Consider the following 23,413-nt stretch of genomic DNA (forward strand, 5'->3'; position numbering starts at 1 on the left):
GCGAGTCACTCTACTATACAAAAGTGGTCAAAAAGATAAGATACAATTCTAACTTAAAGAGGTTTTAATTCTACTGGGAGAAAAGAACATACAAACTGAAAAATAAAACATGTTATGTAAAATAATGGAAACAGAGCCAGAGTATTATGGGTAATACCAGACTCAAGATTTTCTGTGATTTTTTTTCTTTTTTTTTTTTTTGGCCTGGACTGGGTTACTTGCCTTTGCGTAATATAACCAGGGGTATCATTTTAAAAATGAATATAGCCATTTCTGTAGAAATCTCTACTTTCAGAGAGGAAGTTTTAAAGTATATTAACATATTTAAGTGTGACAATGAATATGGCCTATTAACAGAAAAATTAATCATGCATTAAAGCAAACTTGAAAAGAATGCTCACTTAATAACATACTTTTATTTATTATATAAAGTTACATAATTCATAATTTTTAAACATTTATACTCACTGTTTGGAGGAACGGAGGCAAGATGGTGCACTTCCGGGTTCTTCTTCACCAGCTTTTCCCCAGCGCGCGAAAACGCAGCCGGGCCGGGACGGTGCAGATCAACTGGGCATGCGCCAGGTGACGTCAATCCGAAGAGACCAAGATTTACCTGGTCGCACCTGCGGAACGCACCCCCCCGACAGGCCCGTGCCCCGCCTATTGCCCTCCCACTCCTAGAAAAGCCACTCTTGGCCAAACTTGCAGTTTTGCTGTTTTGCCTACTCGCTGGTTCTTTTGTGCCCGCTGGGCTGGTCTTAGAAAAAACAAATCACTCACCTTCATACACATTAGTGAGGTTGTAATGTATATTTGATTTCTCAATTCAGGCATCAGCAAACTACCCTCAGCATACCCAGGTGTGCAAAAGTTTTTGATCAAAGAAGGTCTTAGTAAAAATAGGATGTTGAAGGGAATGATAAGTATTACTAAAAAATAATTTGGGAACAACTGAATTGTACACTTCGTAGGGCCCTTATGAAAGGTCTGTGCTATGGTCTGAATGTTTATGTTGGCTCCTTTTGCCTTTCCACCATATGAGGATGCAGGAAGAAGACACCATTTACGAAACAGAGAGTGAGCCCTCACCACACAATAAATCTACAGGAGCCTTGATCTTGGACTTTTTAGGCTCCAGAACTGTGAGCAAGGAATTTCTATTGTTTTTAATTACCCAGCCTAAGGCATTTTGTTATAGAGGCTCAAATGGACTAAGACAGTCTGTCTATAGTCATATACACATATGTATAATATACATGCACATTCATGCTGACCCTAAGAATCATAAAGATCAATCTTTCATACATGCTGTCACCATAGGTCTCAGATCCTTCAATGTAGTCTCGATTCCAGATATTGTCTCCAACTGTCAGACTGTGCCAGAAACTGTGTCCACATTTGGAGTTTTAATATGTATGTATTAGTTTGTTTTAGAAAATATTATTGATTTTTAAATTATTGTTACTAAAGTAATAGGCATTCCAAGAGAGAAAGCTTCGGTTCATGGTCATTAATTGTGCAGTAGGATTATGTGGAACAAGACGGAAATTATATATAGCATTGGTAACATGTGTTCCTAGAAATTCATTAACACATGGATTTTTGAAATATGAAAACAGCAATCTGCTTGAAGGTTTTCATAGTAGTCAAAGATCAGTATGGACATTTGCAAGCCTTCCCAAAGATGACTGGACAAAATAATGGGAGTGAATGTTATTATTTTCTTTTCCTAGAATATTTCTTTTGTCTGATTAGTAATGTGGATACTGTGAGCTTCTGAAAGAAAAAAATCTTTCCAAACAGATGGAATTCATTTAAATAAGAAAAGTAAGAGGAGTGCAGACAGAAGCGCATGGCTCTTGCTATTATCATATGAAAGTACTGTCTAGATCATATGACTAACAGCCAAGCAAGCCAGCCATGATGTCCCATGTTATAATAATCCACCGCTGAACATTTCACATGGGCCATGTGTGGAGTTTTTAAACCTTTCTGAATTTTATGAAATACTGCATTACTATTATTGGTGTTGTTATAGTTATCAACTTACTTCATATTATGTTTCTTTTGACAAACTTTAAATTATCATACAGATGTTAATATCCACAATTTAACAAAGCAGATGCACCACATACTTGTAAAATAAGCTCCATGTGGTTAAGGTTGCAATTCACCTCTTTTCTTTAACCAGCACTATTACTCGGTAACAGGGCTAGCCATCTCCATGTATGTATGTGTGTATGTGTGTGTATGCATCTAAAGTAATAACGGATTAGATTTCTTTCATTGCAATAGAAGAGGAACCAAGTTTATTCAACTTTAGAAAGAAAGGGGCATTGCTAATTAAGACACAAAGATATCCTATGTCTGAATCTGAGCATCTTCTCTGAAAAATCTGCCTACTCGTTCTCTCTCTTTTGACTCTTTCTCTGACTTCCAGCAACATGTGGATTTATGATGACATCCTATAGCTCCTGGGTTGAGGCTTTGTCATTCAACAAACCAACTTAGACTGGACTCCTCTTTTCATCTCACTTTGAAAATGCCTGGAAAAAGAGTTTGATTGTTTGAGCTTAGGTCAAACAAAGTTATTGGACTTCTAATCCAATAACTTTGGTCAAGGGGATAGGATCCAGAACAAATATGGCCCCTGAGGTTGCCAGGCATGTAAATAAGAGAAGCATTGAAGAGTCAAAAGGCATCTTTACAAGCTAGGCAGACTATTCCAAATGTTACAGTCATAAATAACTAATAATGTATGGCAATTTATATTTTTCAAAGATGTCATATGTATTTTCAAATTTTATCTCATTTGATCCTCACAACACCCTTCAGTAGACGTAGATATCATTATTCTTATATTTTAAATGAGGAAACAGAAAGTACAAAGACTATGTGAATTGCCCCAGTGACACAGCTGGACTATGAAGGAGCTACTACTAAATCTCAGGTTTTCTGATTTGAAATTCAGCACTCTTGTTCCTGTTCTATGGGAACAGCAGTTTCTGATTTTGTCAGAGTATGAAAAAAACTTGAAAACAGGTTTCTGATCTTTATTTTTTTTCCTAAAATAGGACCTCTACTTTCTTTCCTGAGAAGGTTCTCCTCCCCACACTCTGACCAAATGTAACTGGGATTCCTCCAGTGATTCTCCCACATGTGGTCACAGGCAATTTACCAACCAGATTTACCAGGAAGGGTCTGCTTTATTCAACTTTTCCTGCCATTGCTTTCTTCATTAATTCCACTGCCACTGATGGGCTCTGAAGACACTCATTTTTGCCTCCATAGGCAGAGACCATCCTTGGGTGGCAGATATTCTTTCCAAAGGAACTGTGTCTGCTGTTTCCAGAACTGCCTTCTTTGAAGTACAGAGCCTTGCTGAGATTCCTGTGAATGAAGTAATGGCCTTCAATGCCTCTCATCACACCGTTTCACCTGTGCCGTGGTGCACCTCTGCTTGAGCCAAGTCTCACCAGGTATGTCAAATGTAAATTTCCTCTTTTAATTCTGACCTCTCTCTTAATAGCATCTCCAATAAAGTAAGAGAGAACATATAGACAGGAAACATGATGCTGGACATCCCTAGCACCTCTCTGTCTCTCCCATGTACTACTTTTCTTTCATTCATTCTTCACCTCTTCATGTATTCATTCACCCAGAAAATGATTCTTGTTTAGTGCTTACCATGTGCAGTGTGTCGAGAGACACAGTGGTCAACTGGAAAGTCAAGGTTTCTCCCCTCATTGGGCTCAATTCTAGTTAAGAGAGGGGAGGGAAACCAAATACATGAACAAATAAAGAGAATAATTTCTGATAGGAAGAAAATATATCAGGGTATTGGGGATGTTAGTAACTAGTGAGGTAAAGGGGAAACTTAGATGGGTCTCTTTTGAAGAATCGGCAATCTATAAATCCGATTTATGTAAAACATCATTTTTGCAAAGATAGGCAAGTAGAAAACTTCAGGCCAAGGAAAGAATGAGTATAAAGGCTTTGAAGAGGAAATAGTTTCGTGTCTTTGAGGAAACAGAAGACTAAAATCTTAGGAGAGTAGTAAGAGGTAAAGTCAGAAAGGTAGAGAGAAGCTAGGTCATGGAGAGTTTTGTAGTCTACAGGAAGAAAGTTAAATCTTATTCTAAGTGCAATGAAAAAACACCGAAAGTTTTTCAGCAGATAGCATAACAGTTTTAAATGATCATTCTGACTATTGTAGGGAAAATAAAACATTGGCATTAAGAAAACCCTATTCCTCCCTTCCTTGTACCATAAATAAATGAATAAATTCTCATGAATATAAAAGTCTTGCAAATACTTGCTTGGGAAGAAGAGGGATGATTTGCTGTCTAAATTGAAGTACTGGATGAGATATGATTCTTCCACCTGTATACATCAGCACAACTTTTTGAATCCATAATATATGCCGAATTGTACATTTAGCACTGGAAAGATAACCTAAGCAGCATGCAGGGCCTATCCTCCAGGAGCTTTCAGTCCAAAAGAAGGTCCAGACAAGAAAAGAAACAATTTCAATTTAGTGTTATATTAGTTATATCTTGCTGTGTTTCAAACCACCCCAAACTTAGTGGCTAAAAATAACATGCATTTATCATCTCACAATTTCTGCAGGTAGAGAATTTGGGAGTAACTTAGCTAGGTGGTCTGGCTCAGGGTCTCTCCTAAGATTGCAAGCAAGATGTTGGCCAGGCTTACAGTCATCTGAAAGTTTGACTGGAGCTTAAGAATCTGTTTCCAAGATGGCGCCCTCACACAGCTCTTCGCTGGAAGTCTCGAATCCTTGTCATGAGAACTCTTCATGAAGGTGTTTGAACTTCTTCATGATGCGGCAGCTAGCTTTCCCCAGAGAAAGCAATCCAAGAGATTGCAAGAATAAACACACAAGGTCTTTTTATGACCGAATCTTGAAAATGGCACACAGTGACCTCTACCACATTCTATTCTTCAGAAGCAAGTCACTCAGTAGAACCCAAACTCAGGACAGGGGAATTAGTTTTCACATTAGGGAAGGAAGGGGTGGCAAAGGGTTATGGGGCATCCCTTAAAATCACTATCCACAAATGTGATAAAGTAATGCTATGCAGGCAAATAGTGGCATCCTTAACTTAAACCTGGAGAATTTGAAAAGCCTTCCCACAGGAAAGTTAAGACTGGGAATAGTAAGTGAAGAAGAGTTCAAAGAACACCTTATGCAGAAAGAATAGTTAGGGAAATGTCTGTCCAAATAAGAAAGGGTGGTACATCAGGGAAATGGCAGTGCAGCATCTCACTGAATCTCTAAGTTACCAGTTGTTGCAGGGTCCTTCATTTTATACACCAACAAGAAACAAAAATCGCTGCCACTTACATGTGACAAATTATTGATGGTAAAACACATCTTAATTTTAGAAGTGTGAAGATATGAAATGAAATCAAAAGGCAACTTGGAATCAATGAAATTGGTAGTTTGCTATTGAAAGGGCTTAGAATAAGGTAGGAGAGTGTGGAGTTTGAAGCTGGAAAGTTAACATGGGCCAGATGATGAGTGTATCAGGTCATTCATGTGTTCATATAAAGAAATACCTGCAACTAGGTAATTTATAAAGAAAAGAGGTTTAATTGGCTCGTGATCTGCAGGCTGTACAGGAAGCATGGTACCAGCATCTGCTCAGCTTCTGGAGCGGTCTGAGGGAGCTTTTACGCATGGTGAAAGGTGAAGCAGGAACAGGTACATTACATGGTCAGAGTAGGAGCAAGAGCAGAGGGGAGGTGCCACACATTTTTAAATGACCAGATCTCATGCGAACTCACTATCACAAGGACAGCACCAAGGGCATAGTGCTAAACCATTCATGAGAAATCCACTGCCATGATCCAATCACCTCCCACTAGACACTACCTCCAACACTGGGGATTATAATTTGCCATGAAAGTTAGAGGGGACATACATGCAAACTACGTCAATGCGGGATCCTAGAAGCCTCTAAGTTTAGTTTTTAGCCTATCGTCAGTGGGAAGTCTTGGAGGTTTTAAAACAATGGCGAGTACACAGATCCGTATTTTAGAAAGATCACTGTGGCTGCAGTGCATAAAATAACTGGAAGGAAGGCAAGGATACCAGTTAGGTTTTGGTTGTATTAAAGATCCAGAACAGATAAGATGGTGACTTGAACAAAAATTAGTGACAGTAGATGGATTGCAGATATATTAAAGAAAAAAATCAGCCAGAGCAAGTGATTAATTGGATGTGGGGGTGGGAGAAAAGAGAGTGGGCTCTATAATATTAAAACACTGCACCTCCATAAATTTTACACAATGACAATATGTAGAGTTTTAATACCATTCTGATTGTTATTAATCACCATTATTGGCATCATTATTCTTATCACTTCATATTTTATTATCTTGCTGGGACTAGATGAATTCATGTTATTTAGAGAGACAGTATGATACAGTGAAAAGTGCAGGGTCTTGGGAGACAAACGAAAGGTTGTTATGCAATGCTGCCCTGATCCTGTAGTAGCAAGTGAATTTGGGCAAGATGTATGACTTCTCCAAGACTGTTTTCTCACCTTTTAAATGAAGATAGCAATTCCTCCTCTGCTGGTGAAACAGGGAAAGTTTATGTTAAGTGTCTGACTTATTGCTTCATTGCTTGACATACAGTGGGTGCTCAATTAATGGTCGCTATTATTATTACATTCATATAGCACTTAATTTGACAAGCCAAATGACCATTTAGTTGGTTATTTTTCAGAGCAATTTTTTTGAAATAATGGAGAAGATAATGAAAATGGATGAAGCCATTAAGGCAGGTGAGTGATACAGGGATTCACACTGTAGCTTCTACCCTACCATGGGTATTACAGAGAAATAATCATACATGTTTAAGTTCCACAGTCTATGTGCAGAGTATTCTGCCTATGGGTAGCGGATCATTTTGCAAGGCATGTAAGACTCTAATTTTTCCACAACTAGGCAGGTTGTTAATGGGTATTTTATAAATTTTTAAAGACAAGTTTCAATGTCAAAGAAGTTTAAGAAATGCTGGGATTTGTTAAACCAGTTTCTTTTCTGCAGAATTTACCAAAGCTTTAAATATTCTGAAGTGTGCTATAAATCTCCAAGAAGGGAGATAAGATGCAGCATCTTCCAAACTTATTTGATGATGGAACTCTTTTGAGACTAGTTTTCCACAGAACACGCATTTGGGAAATTTTGCAGCAGACTGTATTTTCTTGAATATCTGCATCTTGTATGCATCCTGTCTCTACCCTACTTTAGAAATAGCCACCATATCTGAGCAACACAGTAAAAAGATCTTTTTTCATGACTCAGGAAAAGAGAATCTTAACAGCACCCAAATCTAAGGACCTTTTTTAAAAAATTATTTAACATTGATTGTCAGAATTAAAAAAAGAAACAATAAAATTCATGGAAAGTATTGAAAGGTTAACCATTCCCATTTTATTTTTGTAAGTACATAAAATAAGATAAATAATACCTATAGGTAACAAGATTGTATATCAATTTAAGGTACAAAAAAGCTTTTTCATATATGTATTTAGATCAAATGGAAGCTATGAAGATGCCAAAACAATAAATACTTATCTTTAAAAGTGTGCATCTATATATCTTTCTTAATTATTTATTTGGAATGTATCAGATACATAAGGATATAGTCTTATATATATCTGCTAACTACAGCAGTGTACATAGAATTCTGGAATATCACAGAAATCAGAGTAAACTAAGCAATAGTACCCAGAAAAAAAGAAAAGGAAAGCAATCAATAGTTGGCTACTAAGTATTATTTTCAATTAATACTGGTTTTAACATCAAATTTAATATCTGTGGTTGACAAAGGATTAAAGAGGTCCGTCTAGTTAAACACTCTAACTCATGCTCCATCCCAGAATACCTCTGAAGGTAGCCTCACTTTCCTTGGCCAACCTCACTGACAAGACTGAATGGCCTTATGCTTGATCCTGGGCACTTTACGGTATGGTTTTCTATGTTGGTCTGTGCCTTTATTAGCCTATCAGTCACCTTAGTTTTGATTTGGGGATTTCAATGTATGACCAGCATATTTTCAATCGATTCCTTTACGTGCTTTATGGAATTAATTTTTCTTCCCAGGAACAGAATTATAATGAACCCTTCATTGCTCTGAAATCATGTTGTTGGTGTTACAACAGGCTATCTACATACTTCTGGAAAGGTAATGGCTCCATGTAGCCCACTCACTTGTTTTTGTTGTTTTTCTTTTTTACTCTTTTACTCTTGAAGCAAGTCTTTGTGTCAATTTTCAGAAGTATATGTACTGTACATTAGATTCTGTCCAACAAGCTCTCCCTGTGCAGTGATCCCTCATATCATTGCTACAAATTGTCAGTGCCCCAGTGAAATGAAGATATTGATTTCTCCGTAACTCCCTTCACCACCTCCATAGGAGGCTCTTTCTGTGGATGCAGAAAACGCATTAAAGCCCCATGCTGTCATGAGGTAGATTAATGCCCTTGTGTCACAGCTCTCCTTGGAAACTGCATCAAACACCAAGCATTAGAACTGAATTAGAAGCCACAGAGACTTTTGAGCATCTCAAGATTGCCACTCTCTTCTGTCCCATGTGAACAATAGATCCATTTGCAAATAGAGTCATGAAAATGAAAATGCCCGAGGACAGGAATGCATAGATGCCCTTGGGTCAGGTCCTCGCACACTAAGCAGAGTGGACTGTCTTGTGGATAGTGAATTAGGCAGCATAATCAAACTGGGTAAGAAAGGCAGAGAACTGGAGATGTCAGACACCTGAAAGTGCTTTTGAAATGTAACACAATAAAATTATGTATAAGAAAAGAACTGACTTACCTGAGTGACTTCTTGTCACATCAGAGGTTCCATTGTCCTGAAACTTTCTTTATCTAATACCTGCTTCCTGATCTCAGCTTTCTGGGATAACAGCTTTTGCTACTTCCTGGCTAAACCTTCATTACTTGCTTGTTATTCCTTGGAACTCATCTTCACTCAGGGATGCCTGATAAACCTGTCAGTTGAGCTTATTACCTGCCTTTGTATTTTTATTATTCATTTATCATGTCCCTAATTTTAGACCAGAACCCTTTAAGCAGATTTGGCATTTCTGCCACCATATAAACCATTTCTCTCTGCTTTCCTTATAATAAAAAGAGCTTCTCCTTCTAGACTGAGAGACTGTGTCCATTCTTTCCTTTAAGAACAGAAATAAGGCTGGGTGCAGTGGCTCATGGCTATAATCCCAACACTTTGGGTGGTCAAGGTGGGAGGACTGCTTGAGCCCAGGAGTTCAAGGTCAGCCTAGGAAACATAGGGAGACCCTGTTTCTACAAAATAATAAAATAATAATAATAATGATAATAAATTAGCTGGGTGTGGTGGCCTGCTCCTGTGGTCCCAGCTACGTGGGAGGCTGAGGTAGGAGGATCACTTAAACTGAGGAGGTTGAGACTGTAGTTATAGCACCACTATACTCCAGCCTGGGTGACAGATGAGACCCTATCTCAAAAGCAAACAAACAAAGAATAAAATTAACATATTTTAAGGACTATATTTGAGTAGCACAGACCATACATGATGATAACGACTATAAAAATCCCAATTATGTATTCATTAAAATAAAAGTGTTAAAATAATTTTGAAGATGTGGACATCAAGGACTTTAAAGCAATGGATTATTTTATTCTTATTTATTCTGGTATTTTATTAAAGTAATATAGGCATGTGGTGAAACATCAAATAAGGCAAAAAGATTTGGAATGAAAAGCAAGTTTTTCCCTTTTACTACTGCCTCACCTCATCCTGGCCCATTCCCTCATCCATGTCCCCAAAGCCAATCACATATGATTTGGGGGAACTTTAGTTCCTTTGGTGTTTTTGCCAATCCCTTTCAATGATGAATTCCATCTGCAGTTTCCTTCTTATTGACCTCAGGATTCATCTATTGCCCATGTGTTATGATAACCAGGGGAAGCCTACTTATGCCACACAGATCCATTACTTCTTTCTCATTTTTATTCCAACAAATTACAGCTCTATTCCCAGTTTCTTCGAGATTACCTCTGATTCCATCAATGTTCTCCAATTTTGAATTGCACAATTGTAAGTTATTTTAAATCTTCAGATGTGACAGAGGATATTTTTTCTTATTTGTTTATATTTGTTTTAGAATGAAATTTTATTTTGGGCAACTGCAACATTTCAGGACAACTTTTGAAGCATACCTATAATTGCATTATAACACGAAATGTGAGCAAATAAAATCGAAGCTTGATTAAAATGAGGGCTGGAATGCAAAAGTTAAATAAAGAGCTTAAATGGTGAAAAAAACAAATTGGATTTCTAAACTTACTTTCACTTTGATCATCGAAGGTGTTATGTATTACATTTTGATAGCTCAGAGAGTGACTCAAGTGGTAAATTTATAGAGTATCATTCCATTTAAATGAACAGCAGGATGTATTTGCAGAAACAGATTAATGTTTCTTGGAAATTTATTAACACCTGCTTGTTTTTCTACACTCCCGTTGCTATGTGGTTTTTCTATCTATCATATGTAAATTCCATTCTTATTTTTTAAAATAAAAGGTAATTAAACTGAAAGATCTGTTTTACACATTACAGCTAGTGAGGAGCGCAGTCAAATGTAGTCTGTGCCCCATTGCTAAGAAGGATGACGAGGCATTTTGGAAAGCCTGAGCGTGGGACGCAAGAGGGCAGCAGAAAAGGACTGTTTCTTCTTTCTCGCTCTCTATTAAGTAGGTACATTAACTACATCTACCCAAATTGAAAAGGAGAAGAATTCTCCCGTGGAGTTTGCAGCCTCCACTGCTGCTGATAAGGAAGGTTTTGGAGATATTTGAAAATCAGTGTGATGAGGTGGGAAGGAGTGAGAAGGGGCTTCTCTTCCAAGCACTTAAATGACCTAGCGTTCCCCTAGGAGTACAGAACAGACCCTACTCAACCTGAGTACTCATCTCTCTGCCGCCTTGGTTACTGCCGTGTTCTCGGTGCCAGATATGCAATCAGGCACGGCCTCACTCCAGTTCACAGATTGATGCCTGCTCTTTGTTTACTCTCACAATCCTTAAGACGGTGGGGATAAGGGTTGTCTCACAATGAACTTTTGGAAGTTCTTAATTCTCAAATCAAGGGCAGAATATAGTTCAACTTCTTTTTGTGACACCTTCCTGCATCTTCAACATTGGAAGTGGAGCATACAATTTCATGCCTCTACATTTTATGTTACCCCTAAATGTACCTGGGATCTTATCTTCTTCTCTTAAAATGAAATTAAATAAACAATTTAAGGTCAGAGACCTCCCCTTTGGAGACTACTTGTGTAATTGAAGGTGTATATTGTCTGCACTGATTTTTCTTTTTTTTAAAGGACATTGTTTGACCTAAACCTAAACACACTGTACAATACGGCACATGTTATAATGCCAACCTATGACATATAGCTAAGTCAAGAAGGCTGAACTCTTTAAAGCTCTTTAAAACTCTTTAAACCTATTTTATCATTAGTTATTCTCCTTTTAGGTTTGGATACAAAAGATGAGTTTGTAACCAGAACAGCCAATACTTTGAAGTGGATGAAAAGTCCAGAGTCTGAGCGTGTTGTTTAGAGCAGGCACCACAGAAACCAAATGAAGTAAACTAGACCAGGTACCAGACAAATCAAGAGCCAGGAGCCAGGTATTAAAGGCAGATCAGGCAGAAATTCAGCATCATGGTTACATGATAATCCCCACCCTACCTAACCTAGATCTTCACGACTCCAAAGCCCACACTATGCCATCTCCTTAACCTTGCAGTTAAACACTCACAAGAGATTAACTACAAATGTTTTTCCTTCTGCTGACTTTGCTGGGTGTGCTATTCACAACAACAACAAAATGCAATTGTAAATGCTGCATTATTATATTGGGTGGATAAACTATGGACCCAAGTGAATGAAAAATACTTTAGTTAATGTAATAAGCTGGGTGGTTTGCAGCCTTGACCTTTCTCAGCATTGCTAGAAGCACTTGCTTTGGAACTCATGCAATCTGAAAGGGCCACCCACAAAACAGCTCTTCTATGAGGATCACACAGCAGTGGTCAGGACCCTCCTGAAGTTCTCACAGCTTTGAAACCTGACAGCTGCCCTCATTTCCTGCAACTGCTGAATACTGAATACATACTGAGCACCTCCTATCCAGCATGCTCCCTCCACACCTTCCTCGCCCTTCCTTTCTCTCTCTCTCCTTTTTTTTTTTTTTTTTATCAAGACAGAGTCTTGCTCCATCACCCAGGCAGCCTTGCTCACCCTAGTTCTATACTCATGCTTGCAAATATAAATTATAATATTAATTTTGGGGTGGCAAGGATCCTCATTCTCTGACAGTATTCTGAGATCTGACGCACAACGTCTATCTCCACTTTGCACATTCCTTCTTTTCACTGCTGTCCACACTGACATGGGTTCCTTCCCTCCTAGTTGCTTTTGGAAGCCCTTATATGCATATTGGTGTCTGAGGATTCGATCTGCTTCTAGATTCATTGAAATGGGTTCCTTTCCTTAAAAAATTCTAGTTATTGTTTCTGCATGATTTCTAGGAGTTTAAAGAAGAGATGATGAATTTTGCAGCCAAATTCATGAAAGAAATTCTACAAAAGTTATTTCAAAGGGAAAATGTTCAGGACTTGTGAATGAATAGGGGGAAAGGAATAAAAAAGTAAGCAAGAAAAAAGAGGCATATTGAATTAGTATTAACTATGAGCAATAATTATTTTCTTCATATTTTATTAACTAATTCATTTACAATTGGCATTGAAATGGTAAGTAGGAATTTTTACTGACTTATTCTTTTGCATGTAAAATCTGTTTTAATATGATTGGTATTTTACCTAAAAAAAAAAAACTGAAGATGACAAGGGCCTAATACCCAGAACACACAAGGAACTCAAATAATTCAATAGCAAAAAAACAAATCATCTAACACAAACAAACAAATAAAAAGTGGGGACATGAAGAGAGATTTCTCAAAAGAAGACAGACAAATGGCCAGGAGATATTTGAAAAAATGCTCAACATCACTAATCATCAGGGAAATGCAAATCAAAACCACAACGAGATATCATCTCACCCCAGTTAGAATGGCTATTATCAAAAGACAAGAAATAACAAATGCTGGCAAGGATGCAGAGAAAAGGGAACACTTTTGGGGTGGGAATGTAAATTAGTACAGGCATTATAAACAATAATATGGTGGTTTCTCAAAAAAACGAAAAAGAGAACTATCATACAATCTGGCAATCCCACTACTGGGTGTTTATCCAAAGGAGAGGAAAGCAGTATATCAAAGGAATATCTGCACCTCCATGTTTACTGCAGCACCATTCACAATAGCCAAGATATGGAATCAACCTAAGGGGCTACCAATGGATGCATGGATAAAGAAAATGAGATAGATATATACAAGGGAATACTACTTAGCCATAAAAAAATCCTGCCATTTACAGCAACATAGATGGAATTAGAGGTCATTATGATAAGTAAAATAAGCCAGATATAGAAAGACAAATATCACACGTTCTCATTCATATGTGGAAGTTTAAAGTAGAACTCTTCGAGGTAGAGAGTAGAGGCTTGGGGATGGTGGGGAGGGGATGAGGAGAGGTTGGTAAATGGGCACAAACACAGAGTTAGATAGAAGGAGCAAGTTCTGGTGTTCAATAGCACAGTAGCATGACTATAGTTAGCAAACATTTATTGTGTATCTCAAAACAACCAGAAGAAAAGATTTGGAGTATCTCAACACAAAGAAATAATAAATAATTGAAATGGTGGATATCCTAAATATCCTGATTGATCACTATATATTATATGCATGTATCAAAATGTCACATATCTGCCATAAATACGCACAATTATTATGCATCAATAAAAATATTTTAATAAATTAACTTAATTTTTTTCAAAAAGGAAGCTGAAGACATAAGTTAACAGAGATGATAGTGCCTGTGCTCACTATACTCCACTAACTTTCAAACTCTTTCATTTATAAAAATGTCATATAAAATGGAAATGTTTTCTTCAAAGAAATGTTTACTAACTATAGTTTACCAAAAATTGTTCAAGCTTCCCAGAATAGCCAACTGAATGGCCATAATTTGCTGGTCCATCTGTATTTCACACTATTCCCATTAATTACTTGAAACACTTCCTGATATCCTGCCAGATACCATTCTCCCTGCCATGTGCCCAAGCTGGTAGCAAACTGAGTATTCACTGTGTTCAATGTACTTGTCCTGCCCCTGTGCAGATGTTGATGCCTCTCTTGCATCTTTCTATGACCTCCCAACATTTTCCACACTGCCTAATAAAATAGTGCCCATTCTTCAAGGCCCATTTCAAAGTCCATTTTCTTCAAAAGTCTCTGCTGAGCTTCCCTTTACTGTCAATTCAAAGGATCACCTTTGCAAAATATTCATTGCATGGAAAATATTTCAATAATTTATTGAATAATCTGAATACAAATAAGCATTTGGAGACAGGACTTAGATCCAAGAAGGCTTGGAGAGATTTGTAAATCTTTTGTATGGTTGTGGCAGCTGATACCAGGATAGAAAAGAACTCTCTGAGGAATGCAGTGTAGGAGTAAAAAGCACAGGGGTTATAGCCTGAGGAAACACAGTGAACTACCCCAAGACTCAGGTAGACATACGGATATGGACATCAGATATTCAGGATGAGTCAAGAGCACTGCAGGTGTTCTTGTCCTGATTTGATCATAGTGATGAAAGTATTTTTCTTTGTGGGTGGCTATTTAGAATACTCTTTCTCATTATAATATTTTCTATTAAAAATCACAGCATCAATACAACTCATAATGGCACTTTTTTTCTTCAAGGTTGTTTCCAAGTTTGTGCATGAAGTCTGGAGGAGCCACTGAAAACCTGAAGATTTTGCCATGATACTCACCAAGGAGACCAGTGCCTGGGTACCATTTGAGGAAGGAAATAAGAAAGATTTATTGAGTTTGGAATATCATGATATGTTAGAAAAAATAATAATTAGGTGATGGTTCACATTCTTTTTCTCCTCCTTTAGGCTCCAAGAAGAACTCCATCTCTACCTGATTAATTTCTAAGGTTTTATTGTGTAGAATTGGGGTAATGGATGACAGGCACAAGATAGAAACTTGATCTGATTGATCCATACTGGAAAGGACAGAGTTATTTATAGATGAGACCATGAGGTGAGGATAGGGCGGTAATAAGAAAAGCAGTATCTAGTATGTGCTGTGTTTGAGGAAGAGTTTGGGAGAGTTTTGAGAGAAGGAGGGATATTTGGTTAGCCACCATGACATGATTTGCAAAGATTCAGATAATACCTGGATGAAGGAATTTTTTTATTTTTTTTTTTAATTTTGAATTCAGGAGGTACATGTGCAGATTTGTTAAAATTGTAGTTTGTGTGATGCTAAGGTTTGGGCCACTATTAAGCCTGTTGTCCAAATAGTGAACCAAATAGTGAACATAGTATCCAGTAGAAGTTTTTCAGCCTTTGCCGTCTTCCTTTTGGAGTCCCCAGTGTCTATTGTTCCCATTTTTATGTCCCTGTGGACCCAATGTTTAGCTCCTGCTTACAAGTGGGAACACCTTTGAAACAAGTAATAAAAAACCTACTAAGCAAAAAATCCCTGGGCCAGATGGATTCACAGCTGAATTCTGCCAGACATACAAACAAGAGCTGGTACCAATTCTACTGAAATTATTCCAAATAATTGAGGAGGAGGGAATCCTCCTTAACTCATTCTATGAAACCAGTAACATCCTGATACCAAAACCTGGCAAAGACACAACAAAAAAAAAGAAAAAAGCAAGTCAATAGCCCTGGTGAACATAGACACAAAAATCCTCAACAAAATGCTAGTAAACAGAGTCAAGTAGCACATCAAAAAAGTTAATTCATCATGGTCAAGTGGACTTTATTCCTGGGATGCAAGATTGGTACAATTTACACAAATCAATACATGTGATTCACCACATAAGCAGAATTAAAAACAAAAACCATATGATCATCTCAGTAGACACTGAAAAAAACATTTGATAAAATCCAACATCCCTTCATGACAAAAACCCTCAACAAACCAGGTATTGAAGAAACATACCTCAAAATAATAAAAGCCATCTATGATGAATCTACAGCCAACATCATACTAAATGGACAAAAGCTGAAAGTATTCCCCTTGAGAAATGAAGGGAATTTTAAGAGAATTTTGCTGTTTGTTATTAATGAAACTTTTCTTTGGTCTGTTTTGTAGTGACTGTGCTATTTGGATTACTTTTAAAATCCTTTTGGATGTCAAACCTATTTTTTTCTTTCCTGAATGTGACAGTAGATGTGCCAGTTTCATAGCAGTTCCATTTAGGTTGTTGTGTTTGGGTTAATGGAGATATATAAATGCGGAAATGTCTTATAGACATTTAGAGATATATGACCTGAGTTTAGATCAGAGAAGGCTTGGAGAGATTTATAAATCTTTTGTATGGTTGTGGCAGCTGACACTAGGGAAGGAAAGAGCTCTTTGAGGAATATAGTGCAGGAACAAAAAGCACCAGGGCTAAAACCTAAAGAAACACAGTGATCTGCACCAAGACTTGGTTACACATACAGATACTGACATTAGATATTTAGGAATGAAAAGGTAAGGTGCACTGTGGTTAGCTGAACAGGAATTTCAACAAAATAGGTTTAATAAGGGTGACTGAGAAATGCAATCTTACCCAAATAGACTGAATATTTGGAGTATGATATCAAAGAAACAGGATGTGAGCAAGGAAACAGAAAAACCACAGGCAAGAGCTGTGATAGTCTTTAAAGAGGAGAGTGGAGCCAATAGAAAGTGGCTACCAGCTACTTACCTGAATAGAGCAACTCTGTTTACCTGAATAAAGCAACAACTGGCATAGCTGTGTCGAGCTTTGTGTGGAAGATCTTTAAAGGGCAAGTTATTGAAATGACGGTAGGGAGAATGGAGGCTGTGTCAGGATCTGGGGACACAAGATATTCATCAGCCAAAATGGCAGATTAAGGGCCTCTGAAACCCCACTTCCCTGTAAAAACAATGAGAACAATGGCAAAAATGGGCAGAATCAACTTTTTCAGAAACCTGGAAAGTAATCAAAGACTTGCAAAAATCTGAGGAGTGTTTATTCAAAGATCTGGGAAGACCTGCTGTCCGTTACTCAACTCAGGAATTATCTGAGTTTCTCTCTGGAAGCGCTAACACTATCAGGGTACAGCAGGGGCTCTGCTCTGCGTTTCATAATAACCACATCCACTGAGTCCTCAGCTACATCTCTGAATCTTTCCCTACAAGGGGGTTTACTTGAGTCCAAATAAAAGAGCTCAGGAGAGTACAAAATTATATGAACTATGATAATGTCATCCAGAATAAAGAATGAGTGGGGGTGAGATGGGGATTTGTTTGTACAGAATAAATAAATTTGAAGAAATCTACTTTATAAGCAAAAAATTTAATGTTTCCTATGAAGTTAATTCTATCCTAAGAGTTTTCTAATCTTTGAAGACCCACTCAAACCCAAGATTTTTATGACTAGTATAATTCCAGAGTTGCATTAGATATTAATATATTATTTTCCCCAAAATGTGTAAGTTACTTTATATTTTTATAAAGTGCTTTCCATGCAGGATTTTTTAATCCTCATGAAATTTCTTTGAGGAAGGTGATATGATTTCCATTTTAAAGGTGAGGAAAATAATGTTTAAGGAGATCATGGAATTTCCTAAGGTCTCCAAGCCAGAGAATGCTGACCAGACCATTCTCAACATCTGCTCCTCATATTAATTTTTCTCCTTTCCTTCCTCCTCCCTTTCCTTCTTTTTAAATATTTTAAATGTAAGGTTTAAGAGGCATGTATTCATAATCATCACTCAGGTCAAAAAATAAAACATTACCAGAGCCTCCGAGCCCCCTTGCTGTCATCTCTCAATCATTACCCTCTCACTCTTCTCCAAGATAGCTATTATCTATGTATATTGCAAGACCCCCTTTACCTCTTAACCACTGAAACATTCATTCCTAAAGGCTGTGTGTTTGTACTTGATATACATAGAACCATTATATATGTCTGTATATGTACCTTACACACACACACACACACACACATACAGGTTGAGTATATCCTAGCCTAAATGCTTGAGACCAGAAATATTTCAGATTTTTTGCAAGTTTTGGAATATTTGCATTATACTTATTGGTTGGGCATTCCAAATTTGAAAATCTGAAATCTAAAATGCTTCAATGAGCATTTCCTTTAAGCATTATATTGGCACTCAAAAAGTTTTGGATTTTGGAGCATTTTGATTTCAGATTTTGGGATTTGGGATGTTTAAACTTTCTGTGCGTGTGTATGTGTGTGTATGTTTGTGTGTATGCTTGCATGTGTGTATGTACACACATATGTAGTTTGAGTCTGACATTTTTCACTCAAACTATGCTTTATCCATAGTTTAGCTGTAGCCAAATTTTGTATTTTTCTTCCTGTATACCATCCGGTGGTATATGTGATATATAAATATATCACAATTGATGTATCCATTACTGATGGATATTTGGATTTCTTTCAGTTTTTAGCCATTTCCAATAGCTACTATGAACATATTTCTATGTGTCTCATGGTGCACCTGTGCACATATTTCCACTGAGTGTATACCTGGAAATAGAACACTGGGTCACTAGGTACACACGGCTTGAACTTTGGTAGAAAATGCCAACCACTTTGTATACCCTCTTTTGTTAAGTGCCTGTAACAGCTGCTTCCCCATTTTTCTACTTGGTTGTATTTTTCTTATTAGTTTATAGTGTTAATTGGCTTGGACCACTGTAACAAAATACCATAGACTGGGTGGCTTAAATAGCAGACATTTATTTCCAACAGTTCTGGAGGCTGGAAAGTAAAAGACCAAGGTTCCAGCTGGTTCAGTGAGGGCTCTCTTCCTTACAAGACAGAGAGAGAACCTCTGGGCTCTCTTCTTCTCATAAGGACACTGATCCAAGCATCTCATCCCCCTACTCATGTCCTCATCCAAACCTAATTATGAACCAAAGATCTCACCTCCAAATGCTATCACACTGGAGACTAAAACTTCAACATATAAATTTGGGAAGGACACAAACATTCAGTGAATAAAAAGGAGGTGTTTTGAGAAAAAAAAAAATTCGGGTTTTCAGCTCTGTATTGGTTATGTGTGACAAATAGCTTATCCTATTCTATTCTTCCGTTTTTTCTTAATGGTGATAAACACTAATTCTTAGCTGTATTAATTTTCGAATAAGTATGTTCTATGTATTATTCAAGAAATAGTTCTCTGTCTTGGGACAATCAAGATATATTCCTAAATTAACTCATAGGAGGTTTGCTATTTAGTCTTTCACATTTAAATCTAAAATTCATCTAGAATTTTTATTTTGTTGTCTACCATGTGAAATGGGTGTTACAAATAGATATCCAATTGTCTCAGGACATATTTAAAAGACTCTGCAATGCCATCGTTTACAAAAGGTAGAGTGTCTTCATATATGTAGGTATATTTCTGGACTCTCTATTCTGATATATTGGTTTATTTATTTTTCTGTACCAATATCTCACTGTTGTAATTACTGTAGCTTTATAACAATTCTTGATATCTGATTATGTAGATCTTCTAACTCTGTTCTGCAATATTGCTTTGGCCATTTTTGGCCCTTAGCATATCCATATGCAAATTGAGGATTAGTTTCTCAATTTTCACAAACTACATCTACACACATAAGAAACTTAATGAGATTTTATGAAAGTATTAAATCTATAGATCAATTTGGGAAAAAATGGTATCTATGCAACATGAGTCTTCTAATGCATGAATATGGTATTTTCCTTCACTTATGTAGGTACTCATTTGCTTAATAATTTTTGCCAGTTTTGTACATTTGGATCTTACACATTTTAAAAAGAGTTTTGTGTTTTACTCTAGAAATTTAATAATTTGATACTATTGTAAAGCATCACAGAAATTAAGAATTTAAAATTTTATTTTTCCAAATGTTTGGTACTGGTATGTAGAAATACAATTCATTTTTATATGTAGATATATAACTTGCTAAACTTATTAATTCTAATATTGAAGGTAGCTTTTTTCTATGTACACAACTATGTAATTTGTGATAATAAAGATTTTAATTATTTTTAATCAACCTTGGTATTAGTTTTGTAAATGCTTTTGCCATTATCCCTTCAAATATTTCAACTGTTTCAGTTTCTCTGTCTTTCTCTTCTTGGACTATGGTTACTCATATTAGACTTCCTCCCTATAGTCTCTTATGTCTTATATCCCTTTCTTTTCTAATTTCCATCATCTGTTACTCCATTTTTCAGTTTAAACATTTTCTTCTGATTTATCTGGTAGTTCACCAATCCTTTCTTCTGTGGCATCAAATATGTTATTAAATCCATCAACTGAGTTCTTTATTTAGGTCATTTTAATTTTTCTAAATTCTAAAATTCTCTAGTTCTTTTTTAAAACTTATATATCCTCTTATTATAGTTTCCAGCTCTCAGTTTTTTACTTTAACTTCTCCGAGTTTCAGATTTTCTATCTTTGCTTAAATATTAGACTAGCTATTAAACCAAACTTTGAAAATATTTACTCCAGGTTTTCAAGTAGTCCTCACTAGAACAGTTGGTTTGAATTAACCAGAACCCCTCATTATTAGAATCAGAAGTCAGCCATCCTTAAACTTCTTATCTTTTCACATCTGCCATCTTTTAGACACATTCCTGCCATTCTGGACCTTAAATACGGCTAGGAAAATATGGTGCATGGCCATTAAGCATTAAGACCCGGCGTGGTGGCTCATGCCTGCAATCTCAGCACTTTGGGAGGCCGAGGTGGGCGGATCACCGGAGGTCAGGAGTCTGAGACCAGCCTGGCCACCACGGTGAAACCCCGTCTCTACTAGAAATACAAAAAATTTAGCCAGGCATGGTGGTGGACGACTGTAATCCCAGCGGCTACTCAGGAGGCTAAGGCAGGAGAATCGCTTGAACCTGGGAGGCGGAGGTTGCAGTGAGCCAAGACAGCACCATTGCACTCCAGCCTGGGCCACAAGAGCGAAACTCCATCTCAAAACAAACAAACAAAAAAAACAGCAGTTACCGGACAATATAAGACAATCAGTCATTAAATGAAAGATACAGACTTTTAAGTGCTTAGGAAGTCAAGAAAAGGTGATAGATGTATATAGCTGAGAGGATATATAGGGCTTAAGAAAGCACACAGCAGAGAAGGAGGCCAGAGGCCATCTGAGTTGAGAAGGCTGGATATAGGAAGCCCAGGCCAAAAAGTGCAGTGAGCATGGATGGTTGCTGGACTGGTAGAGAAGGGAAATATGATTTGGAGTTCAAGATACCATTTCAAGGAAAACCTTAAAAATTAAATGGAGGTGTTTTGGGTTTTACTTTGAAAATAACGCCAGGCTGTGAGATGTTTTTAACACGATTAAGCAAGTCTGGGTTACGTGCTTGCCTCTAAAGCTGAATGGGGAGGTCAATCGCACTTGAATCAAATGTCCTGAGAGTGGAAAAGGGCCAGAATTGTCAGATTCACCAAATGAAGATACGAGTTGCCCAGTTAAACTTTAATTCAGATAAACAATTAATAATGTGTTAGTATAAGTAAGCCCTCTGCAATATTTGGGACGTATTTACATTAGCATATTATCTATTAATTTTCTGAACTCAGATTTAACTAGGAGTCCTATATTTTATCTGCAATTCTAAAGTGGGTTCTTCTGTTAAGGCAAATTGGGATGCTATCATACAAAGGGGAATAGATGCTCAGCAAACTAAAATGCAAAAATGCAAATATCTGCCAAGAATAGACTGGGGAAGAAGCTAATAAATCTCTGTCCTTTTGAAACTCTACCATCTGAGGTATTGAAGACCCTCTTCAGTACAAACAAATAACATGCTGACAACATGCCAATTTGCAATCCTAATTTTTAAAACATTTGGAGAGAACATGAATTATTCCAAAATTTGTCAAGACAATTTGTTCACTTACAAAGTTACTTTCTTCTTCCCTAATTATTAAACAGCTTTATTTCCATAAACCTGACTGCTCCAGGAGGTTTTAATGAAAATAAGTGGAACAATCTTCAAAATGTCTATCTAATGAAAGAAATAATTCACTGAAGTATTAAAGAATCAGAATTATGTCACCACTCAAAGATTCCTCAGGAGGAAGTTAGAAGAAAATCTGATTATCATGATCTCTTTTATCCAGATCTGATTCCTGATCTACAAAACAAAATTTCATTTGGGCCATTCACATAGTTCAATTTGCAAAATTAAATTTCAAGTCCACATAATGATTGGAAAAATAGAAGTTTCACAAGTTTAGTGACTATAGCATACTTGCAAAAATGTTCCACAACAAAGATACGTTGCAGAGGGACAAAATATGTCAAGTGGAATAAACTAAGTAACAAATATGTGCCTTGCGAGGGCATATATATAAATTCATATAGGAAATGTTTATTCCTACTCATGCCCTGTAGGAATATAAACATGATTTTAAAGAGAGGTAATTTTACAAATTATAAATCATCCATTGCTGGCCCGAGCCAGAAAAAAGAAAATGCATTTTAACCGGACCCCACCCCAAGTCACCCCGGCCCTGTTCCCAACATACATGTCTACCTGTCCAAGCTGTGGTGTGCCCCTCAGGCATTGATAGAAATAACTAAGGGGAATGAAGCAGATGCCCCTCACAATATCAAGGCATCTATTTTTACCCTAAAGGAGTAACCATGCTATTTGTGGCTGCTAGTTTACCATATATCATCTTCCCCCTCTTTGCCTCTCTTTCTCTTTCTTGCTTCTCACACCTGTGTTTGTGAAACAACCTTAAGATCTTTTTACAAAAGCAAAGCATAGCAGCTGGGGGTTGTTTGTTTCACATACCTTCTGGCAACTGCTGCTCCACAAATGTCCAATTTGCACTTCCGTCCTGCCTGTCCACAGGGAATATTCTGCTATTCCTTGCCTTATCTGTGGACATTTCTTTGCTGCATGTGGGTGTATGTATGGAGGTGGAAGGGCAGATGATGTGCTCTTTGCATTCCGAGTTTAGCCATATCATCTGTGATAGACAACTTTCAGTGGTTCAGTGAACCCCCACCAGCCTTTCTAGCAAGAGAATAGATAGGTACAAATTAGAAACAGTCATTTGCTACAAGGAAACAACCAACATCGTATTTGCATCTGTACATGTCAACAATGCAATTAGGACAAACTTTTGAGAGAATTAGATTGAAGTGGT

The 23,413-nt window shown here is 37.1% G+C and overlaps 1 non-coding gene across 1 annotated transcript in view; it reads right to left on the reverse strand.

Annotated features, from left to right (window-relative positions):
• Positions 1 to 3,042: 3,042 nt before the first annotated feature.
• The window catches only part of LOC111549678, a 34,166-nt gene continuing 13,795 nt past the window's right edge, over positions 3,043 to 23,413 (reverse strand). Inside the window, exons 2-3 of the transcript XR_004229066.1 lie at positions 3,691 to 3,761; positions 3,043 to 3,441 (exon numbers count right to left, since the gene is read on the reverse strand). This is a non-coding gene — a transcript (uncharacterized LOC111549678). The remainder of the gene's footprint in view (positions 3,442 to 3,690; positions 3,762 to 23,413) is intronic.

Source organism: Piliocolobus tephrosceles, chromosome 7, assembly GCF_002776525.5.
Source record: "Piliocolobus tephrosceles isolate RC106 chromosome 7, ASM277652v3, whole genome shotgun sequence".
Taxonomy (NCBI): domain Eukaryota; kingdom Metazoa; phylum Chordata; class Mammalia; order Primates; family Cercopithecidae; genus Piliocolobus; species Piliocolobus tephrosceles.